This window comes from Odontesthes bonariensis, chromosome 18, assembly GCF_027942865.1.
Source record: "Odontesthes bonariensis isolate fOdoBon6 chromosome 18, fOdoBon6.hap1, whole genome shotgun sequence".
Lineage (NCBI taxonomy): Eukaryota > Metazoa > Chordata > Actinopteri > Atheriniformes > Atherinopsidae > Odontesthes > Odontesthes bonariensis.
In genome coordinates, this window is record NC_134523.1 from 10,044,312 (window position 1) to 10,053,357 (window position 9,046).

Here is a 9,046-nt window from a genome sequence, read left to right on the forward strand (position 1 = left end):
GCAGAGAAAAAAAGAGAGGTGGAGCAAGGAAGATGAAATGTGTTTTAAAGATGGCAGAGGTCCCACTTGCTGCAGAGTTACATTTGCCTGTTTGCTGAGGAGCTGAAGCCTTGAAGTAGCTGGAGAGAAACAGACGGGCAGCCTACGGAATTAAAGATGGCTGCAAAGCTCCACATCATCAGCCTTTTCTCTCCCTTTTCAATGTGATTTCACAAGAAACAGCCAACTTTTAAAAAATGTCCTTCTTATCTAATTGAGAATGATAAAAAAAATTCAAATTAAACCCAATTTCTCCTTTAGTTTTGAAATGGTTCACTGCTGCTTTAGTGTAGCTGCTTGTTAATACTGATGATACATTTTTCCACTGACAATCTGCACATGTTTCAGTGGGCAGTCTTTTATGAGGGACACCAACCGTCTTTTCTCTAAGATGTAAGGTTGTTGAAGGGTCCAGCAGCTGATTATGGTTATCCAACCTTGCAACTAAGATGGACTCATGTGCTCTTTCAGAAATGTTTCAAAATGTGGAAAGCAAACCCTCAAAGTTCATTGATTCTTTAAGTTTGGTTATAACAATAAAAATAAGGCTTCAGATGTAAAGAATAAAAGTAATGTATCAAATGAAATCAAGATTTCATGTACTCCTTTCAACTACAGCAAAGAAACAAATGAATGTACTGTCTTCAGCTCCTCTCCTGCTCTGTCTCCCACAGTTCTGCCTGCAGGGCCTACAGACAGATCCCCACAGACTGCCTGTTTAAGTTGTGTCCTCACTGGCCTCGGTCACTGGCTGTCATATTTCAGCTGTGAGACAGAGGTGAGTGCTAATGATTATGGGCAGAGCAAATCATATCAAAGAGGCCAATGGGTTTGATGACAAATTGTGACAACATAAGATATATTCTTGTGTTTAGTTATCAAGATGGAAATCAATAACCATGTCATTCCTAATAACAAAATGCAAAAGTTTATCTGATGTTATCACGTTACCTCTTGGCTTTGAATAAGATAAATTATTAGTAACAATTCAAATAATTTACAGGAAGCAAGGCATGAACAACTGGATTATAAAACATAATGATATACAGCCTGCAAAAATATTCTCTGTAGAATGGTCATATAAAGCTGGAAATATAACCTTTTCATGATTTTCAATGATATCCACCATATCAAGGCTTGCGATAGATTTGGACGTCATACATTACAAAAGTTACTGGAGCTATATTTAGACGTTTACTTTTTAAAAGAATCAGACAGAGTGTAAACTTAAAGGACAAAAAGGAAGTAATGTTATACCACATAAATCCAATATCATCTAAAACACCACCAGCAACTGGATAAATACACACGTGAAAGCTTTGCAGTAAGGAACTAACTTTCTAACTTTCTAACTTTAACCATTCACTTTCTGTACCTAAATCCAAATCTTAACATTAATTGTAACCCTAACAACTGCTTTTAACCAATTGTTACGCCCTCCTTTATCCGTATAAGGTGTCTTTGGCCAAGTCAACAAAGTCAAACTTTAGCAATGTCATGTAGCAAGTGTCGGTGTCATTACCATAGCCTCAATACATATCAGCACATATTGAAATGTTTACTTTGGTTTCATCAGGTAGCATCATGAAAGCTGTATCTCAGTGGGGGTAATGGGTAAGAGAATCCTACTTGTCGTAACATCTTTTTGTGTCTTCATTGTAAAACTGCTACATTTAGCACTGTGGATCAATAAAACTACTTCACTTTCTGCCATTGCCTGGGACATCCTTTTTCTGGACAATATAGATAGCATATAGATAGCAATATTACACATTTATACAATGAAATTCTGGGTCTTTTGTATGGAAATATTTGAATTCATGCACTTTTCTGAAACTGTCTACTTATGTATTTTATTTACTGGCAGCATCAGCACACCGCTGAGGCACAAGTGGAAGCTGGAGAGAATGCACAAAGGTAGCTTGAGTGACCTCCACTGGGTTTCTTAAACCTATACAGTGCAGTCACTGGTAGGGGCCTGTGACTACGCATGCAAAGGATGAAGTAGAGATAAAGGAAGAGGAAGTAATCACAGTGGAACAGCAACCAGGTTACCCTTTCACTGACTAAAGAAAAGAGAGACAAAATAGATATGAGAAAACATTACAAAAAGGTTTAGATTGGAAAGAAATTTAGAGTGATGGATAAAAAGGCTCAGACACACTACTCTCTCTGATATACTGTAGTCAGACAGGCACTAATTAAACAGGGTACTGCTTGCACACACATCAGCAGACATGCAAGGGCGGTTGAGGTTTTCAAATTACAGCCTATATTCTAGGCAGATCTTTCAATTCCTTCTCAGCACTGAAGACTTGAAGCAAGTCTTTCCTCACAGGAAAACTAGAGGAAAAATGTAAAGTTCAGTTTGTTTGACAAAATAGTTTTGGTAAAAAACTGAAAAAACTGAAAAAAAAACAAAAAAAGAAAAAAATTATTGTTATTTTTAAGATGTGGGGCTTTAAAATAAAAAAAAAGGTCAGCTAATTCCCGAGTCTTACGTTCTGGCACCTTGTGGCAGACCATATTTTCTCTAACTCCTTGGCCACTGTATCCATTCTTATGGCCGTGTAGATCTTTCTGTGTTAGCACACGAAATGGATGCAGATGGTAAACGGCAAGGGAAAACTTCCATGTATTCTTTGAGAAATTTTGTGAAAAGTCCATGTTGTTGTTCCGTTAGTGTTTACAAGACTTGCCAATTGAAACTTTCAAGTTTGCATCCCGACTCAAGAGTCGTATGATAGAAAGAAAATGAATATCTCCCTGTAAAAATGCTATTTCATTCCACACTATTGTGTCTTGCTTTGCATCCTAGCTGGTTTGTACCAAGACTTCATAAAAATGTTGCACACAATATTAAACTGTGACAATTGCTAAACCGCAAACCTTGTGGCCACAAGTGAACTTACCTTCGTTCCGTAGTATTTACATGAAGCTTGAGTTCAGAAGAGTCATAAATCAGGACTGACTGAGTTAGGAACGTCACCAGCCGAGTTAACTTCTGGAAAGGCTTGGGCCAGGAATCAAACCCTCCAGGTTTAAGGTGCTCTATAGCCAGTCACAGCCGCAAAAAGGACACTTAAAACGCCTCAACATGAGGCACCAAATCTCCTTAAAGCTAGAACAAAAGGATCTAAACGTTTTGGTTGATGTTGGTTAATGATACAGAAGCACAAAGCTTAAAAAATACATTTAAACCTCTTTTTGCTGCATTATACTTCTGCTGATCCAAACCTTTGTTTAACATTACCCAATTGTTCCTATTTTACATTTGTTCTGTGAACTGGTCATGAAATGCGGCTCGAAGAGGGTAGAAATCAGAAAAGGTGAAAAAGAGAAGCAGCACAAGGATTCAAGAAAACTCTGACCAATATATTTCAGTTTCTGTTTGAAATCGGTGTTTGCATCCACAGCATACGTATTCAAATCTGCTCCTATTATCATGAGTCGTTAGCTATCAACCATTATCCATTAGCAAGGTGTTATAGCTCCGTTACAGTTAAACACATTTTATCAAGAGTGTGCTGAGTGAAGATGTGTTTTAAGAGAAAGCTTGTGTTCTCCAAAGTTATTGTTGGAGTTTAAACACAGTAAATGTTGATATTGCTTTGCCATCTCTTAGAATTCTGTTATCTTCATGACAAAATGAGATCACATAAAAATGTTTTTTCATAAACTTTGGCCCAAATTCTTTATTTTCTACTGTGCAGTCTGGAAGCTTCAGGCACAGTGAAACTGTGATGAAAGAGGCAGGCTTGGTCAAAGAATTGGATTCTCTCAGAAGGCCTGAGCGAGTATCAGCATACTGGGGCCACTGGCATTATTCACCCAGCTGTCTGACTCTGCAGCACCCGGAGACGACGGAACTGGGAACCAGTTAAAGACAGGCCAGGATTCTTAAGGAGTACTCATTTACTTTAAGTGCCACAAATTATATAACACCCCAGCCAAGTTTGTGACGTGTCTTTGTATATAACGCATGCTGCCTTCAAGCTTCCCCTGTATTCCCTGCTACCCCACTTCTTTTGTGTGTGTGTGTCTCCTTCTGCTTCACTACTGTCTGTCTGTCTTTGTGTCTCTTCCTCCTTGTCGGTCTTCACTCCCTAAGTTCGGGAGTCCGTAGGCTGTTTCCACCGGGATATATTTCTTAAAGCATTTAGTTCAGCTGCAAGGAGGTGGGATTATTGAAGAGCTGGTCTGATGTCAGTGAGCTAGCGGGTGCAGGTCCAAGTGTGGGGAGGGGACGAGAGTATAAATATTTGTCGGGGAAGGCAAGTGAGAATGGTGGAGATGATGGGTCAAGAGTCACTGACAAAACCTTTTTGTCGGTGAAAGAGCTGAAGAGAAGAGAAGAGAAGGATACCCTCCAAAAGAAAAGAAGAAGAAAGAAAAGAAAAGAAAAAATATTGAAGGCATGTGAATAAAAATCAAAGTAGGGCACCTCCCTTGGCTGGAGACAGCACATGCTTAGATTTGCCTCCATGTCCACATGACTCACAGTCTGGTCAGCAAACGCATAATAAACGTGACAGAAATATCCTTACACAATGTCACCAGAGTCCATGGCAGGCAGTTAATTGCTAGATAGAGCTAGGTCGTGGTTTGACAAATGAAAAAAAAAGTCCAGCTCATATAACAGAGAAGCAAGCGAAGGTCCACATATGTAGATTTTCTTTTAAAGTTTTTCTTCCTTTTAGAGAGCCACATAGATGTGCAAAGGAGCTTAAATGTGAGGTTTATTATTGTAAAGGGTTAGGCAAGGCTTCAAAGATGCATTCTAAAGGAGCACAGATTAAAAAAAAGGCACTGTTCCAAAGATTAAAAAAGGTAATCAAATTTAGGATAAAGAATTTTTATAGCACAGTTGATCTCAAAATATACAGATAGCACCCACAAAAGCTGCAAAAATAAATGGACACTACAAATATACATCCATGAACCCTGGGAAGTTTTGGAAATTTTTGTGGGGATGGTGCTGCCTTTGTTCATCGTGCATCAGATGCCTGAGTTGGCTGAGCCAAATTTGTAGTCCACTCGGACAATTGTTTTCCACAATGCACCAAACATTTTGCATCTCACTGTCAGTTCATTGAAGTTCTTCTCAGTCAGAGTTCTCTACAAAGACCTGTGGAGCAAAAAGTGTAGTATGGACTAAGTTTGATTTTAAAATAAAAAAATGAACATTTGGCCAATGTCAAAACAAAATTGGGGCTTTGAACAGACCTTTTTCTATTTAGTTTTTTTAGGTTTGAAAACCGAAACAAAACGTTTTCGATCACCGTTGTTTAAAATATAAAATAATTCGGCATAACCACAAGTGACTGCAATAGAGAAAGAAGCAATCGACCCCAACTTCCAGCTGAGAATGTTCAGCATTCCTTGAGAAGCAATTCCCCCATCAGTATCATCCCCCAACCTAAATTTGGATAGGTAGACAGGTAGGCTATGGGAAGAGCATCGTAACAACCCTGAGTCATTACATTCCAGACAACCTTCTTTTTTTTAAAAAATATCAATCTGTTCCACTGATTGGGAATTTTGTTTTATTTTGTTTTGTTACAGAGAGATAAAAATGCAACTTTGAATAGTTGAATATTTTCTGTTTGTTCTCTAATCTTCATCAGCGATTAGAAAATAATGTAAAAAAATAGTATGTTGGCCAGCATGTCAATTGTTATGTTACCAAGGGGTTTATTAAACGCTGTGCAGCATTGCTCAACAGACACCATCAAAATAAATCTCATGAGAAATTGGTTAAAAACTTAATTTTTCATTTTCTTCCTGCTTAAAAATGAGTGATTGTTTCTAAGTTTGATTTTTCCTTTTTTTTTTTTTAACTTTGCATGTTTGGTTGATGTATCAGAGAGGTGATCTTGTTTTTATTTTGAGGGATCAAATTCTGTAACCCAGCAATGTGGCATTTTGATTCAATGGCAGAGACACAGCGCTGAGAATAAGAGTGACCATAGTACAAAGACAACACTGATATCATCTATACATTTCTTGTCTGACATTTGTTGTCCAATGAAATATTGTATGACCAATAACTACCATAAAATTGACGATGTGGTTCTGTGACTTGGTTGACTTGACTCGGATGAAGTCATTAAGTCACAACACGAGTCTGACTCGAGTCCTAATTTTAATGACTTCTGACTTGACTTGATAGAGTCATAAAGGACTTTGAATTCGATTCGGACTTTAACATCAATGACTTGCGACTTATCTTAGACTCGAAAATACTTGATATTTCACAGCAAACAAAAACCTAAAGTGTCGTTTCTTTTTAAAGTTTCTAATACCTTATTCAAATCAACTCACTCAAAATTCAAATCAGTTAACTCTATCAATTTCCAGCAAATAAATGCACCCTTTAAGAAGCTATTATTGTTTCCGGAAATCATTTATGACTACTCTGCATTTGAATTAGATATTTGGTCAGATGACTTGATAAGGACTCAAAGTTTGGGACTTGGACCTGACTCTGGACTTCCACATCTTGACTTTGGACTCGACTTGGGACTCACATGTCTTTACTTGGGACTTGACCTGAGACTTGATTGGAACGACTTGAGACTTACTCGTGACTTGCAAAACAGTGCATTGTTCCCACCTTTGATGGCTAATTTGAATAAAAAGCCATTTCCTATAAAAAAAAAAGCCATAAAGTTACTTTAAAACCCATGAAAATGTTTGGATCACTGGTCGACATCAATGTCTGCCCTGCCCAGTCTCACCAAAAAGCATGCAATATATAGATTGGTCCAGTTGTCCAATACATAGCAGTATCAGTGTTTGTGGGATGATATCATTGTGTGATGGTAGCATATCCTCATGCTGTTGTTTTCTGTTAGACCATTATCTTCAACCTCCTCATAAGCATTTGTGGCCGAGGAAACTCAAGCAAGACATGGAAAGAGGACATCACCACTTGGAACACATGCAGGACGTCTGCATTTCTAAAAGTTAGAGTTCATGTGTGTACAGCATTGTACATTTATATCAAATTGAGACCGATCCTTCCACTGTATTTGGCGCAATTGTGCTGTATATGAGGTCAGTCAATTCCAAACTTTGCTTGCTAACATAGAACACACAGTTTCACTGGATTGCTGTGTTAAGCGAAGCAACAGTAGAGCTCAGATAGGATGGAAGATACAGAAGCTACAAAAGCAGCGTTAACCCTGCCCATGGATTCTGGTGTCTTCTGGCTGTTGAAGGGTTAAGCTGAGCTCAGTTATGGTGAGCGAAGGAGGGAGCACAGAAATCTTTTCCACATTACAGCACACATGAGGAACACATTGAAGCGAGTTCAGCTGTCTGGAGTCTCTCCCTCCCTCTCTCCCTCCCTCCCTCTCTCTCTCCCTCTCTCTCTCTGGCTGGTTAGGGGCAAGTTCAACACAGCTGTACATCATTACACATCTGGGAAAATGCACTCACAGCCCAGGATGACAAAGAGAGAGGAAAGACAATAACCTCGATCTGTGCCCAACCTTTGTAGGAAGCAGTGCTGAAAATTGAATGTAACAAGTAAAGAACAAAGCCTGTTGACCACTATAGGATACCCTACGAAACTTGCATTCAATCTTTTTTGAGCGTTAACTAAAGATTATAATTTTTGCTGTGCAGCCAATGATACGGGTTTCCATCAAAAAAGAAAGCCAGCCGAAAGATGTTCACAAGTAGAACTGTGAGATTTTTGTAGCTCCTCCCATCCATCCCCTCCATTAACTCCACCTCTTTCAATTTGCTCTGGTTGCTGGAGCTTTATTTTAGCATGATAGATGTCGACTGGCTGAGCTTTCAGGAGGGAGGAAACTTTGCAGTTTTTTTTCCCCCTGTATGGAAAGTGTTGTTTCCCTCAGTTCCAGATCCACATGCCACAATAAAACTGCCATATTACCATATTTCCAGCTACCTCTGAATAGCTTTCCCTTAAACTACTTTTAGATACAGGGAAAAGAGAACTAGTGTTACTTTCCTTTGCATTTCTGTCCTAACTCAAGACACCCGCACATAAAGGCAATAGGGTTCCTGCAGAAAAAGTGATAGGTGGCAAGCATGACTTATAGAGGGGAGGTCAAAGTTGGAGTAGAAAAAAAAGACCAGCATATGCCAGCCCCTCATGCCTGACCTCAAATCTACCATGTCCTGTGAAAAGTTCTGGAGGTATTCAAGGAAGTCCCAACATGAACACTCACTTCTTCATCTTCTCTAACGTCATTCCTCTATTCTCAATCAGTTCAGCCATGTATTATTTTTGTTCAAATCAACGTAAAAGTGGTGTCAGGTTCAAAACTTTAAATGGAAGCGCTTAGTACTTTTAAAAGGTATTGCTGACTTCATGGAAACAGACTGGAAAGTACAGACTTGCAGGTCTACAATTTCTGTTGCATTATTGAGAGGTTAATCAGGTAAAACTACAATGTTGGTGTTGTTTTTATCTGATTGGTTTTTATATTAGCTTGCAAAGTTTGAGAGTTTTTGCTACGGAGAATCTCTGTGCCTGGCTTCACTTTACGACTGCAGCAGTCAGTCTGACATTAAGGAAGTAAAATGACTCCTCCAGTCCTCCTCCGCACTTGAATGATTTCACAGATGGGAAGGAAGAAAACAGTTGGATCTAGTAAAGTCAGAAAATGCTTCTGCTGTGGAAGAAAAAGTGTTCACTTATTCCATGCTGCTGTAAGAATGTCTAATTGGCTATGTTATTTTGTTACTGACAATACTTTATTTATTTATTATTAATTTTTATGCCTTGCAAGATTGACCCATGGAGCTGTCACAGAGTATAAATGCTGAAATCCAGAAAAACCAAAACACAAAGAATAAACCTTTTTCAACAAAGAATTTGTTTTTACTGGTAAATTCTCTGCACCTAAAACTGGAAACAAAGCTATGTTTTATAAAAGGACAGGCAACCTTACATGGCTTGCATATTGGGTTTAAGCTTAATCGAACTCATGCTACTATATCTGACTAAAGAATTTTCTTGGGGAAATGA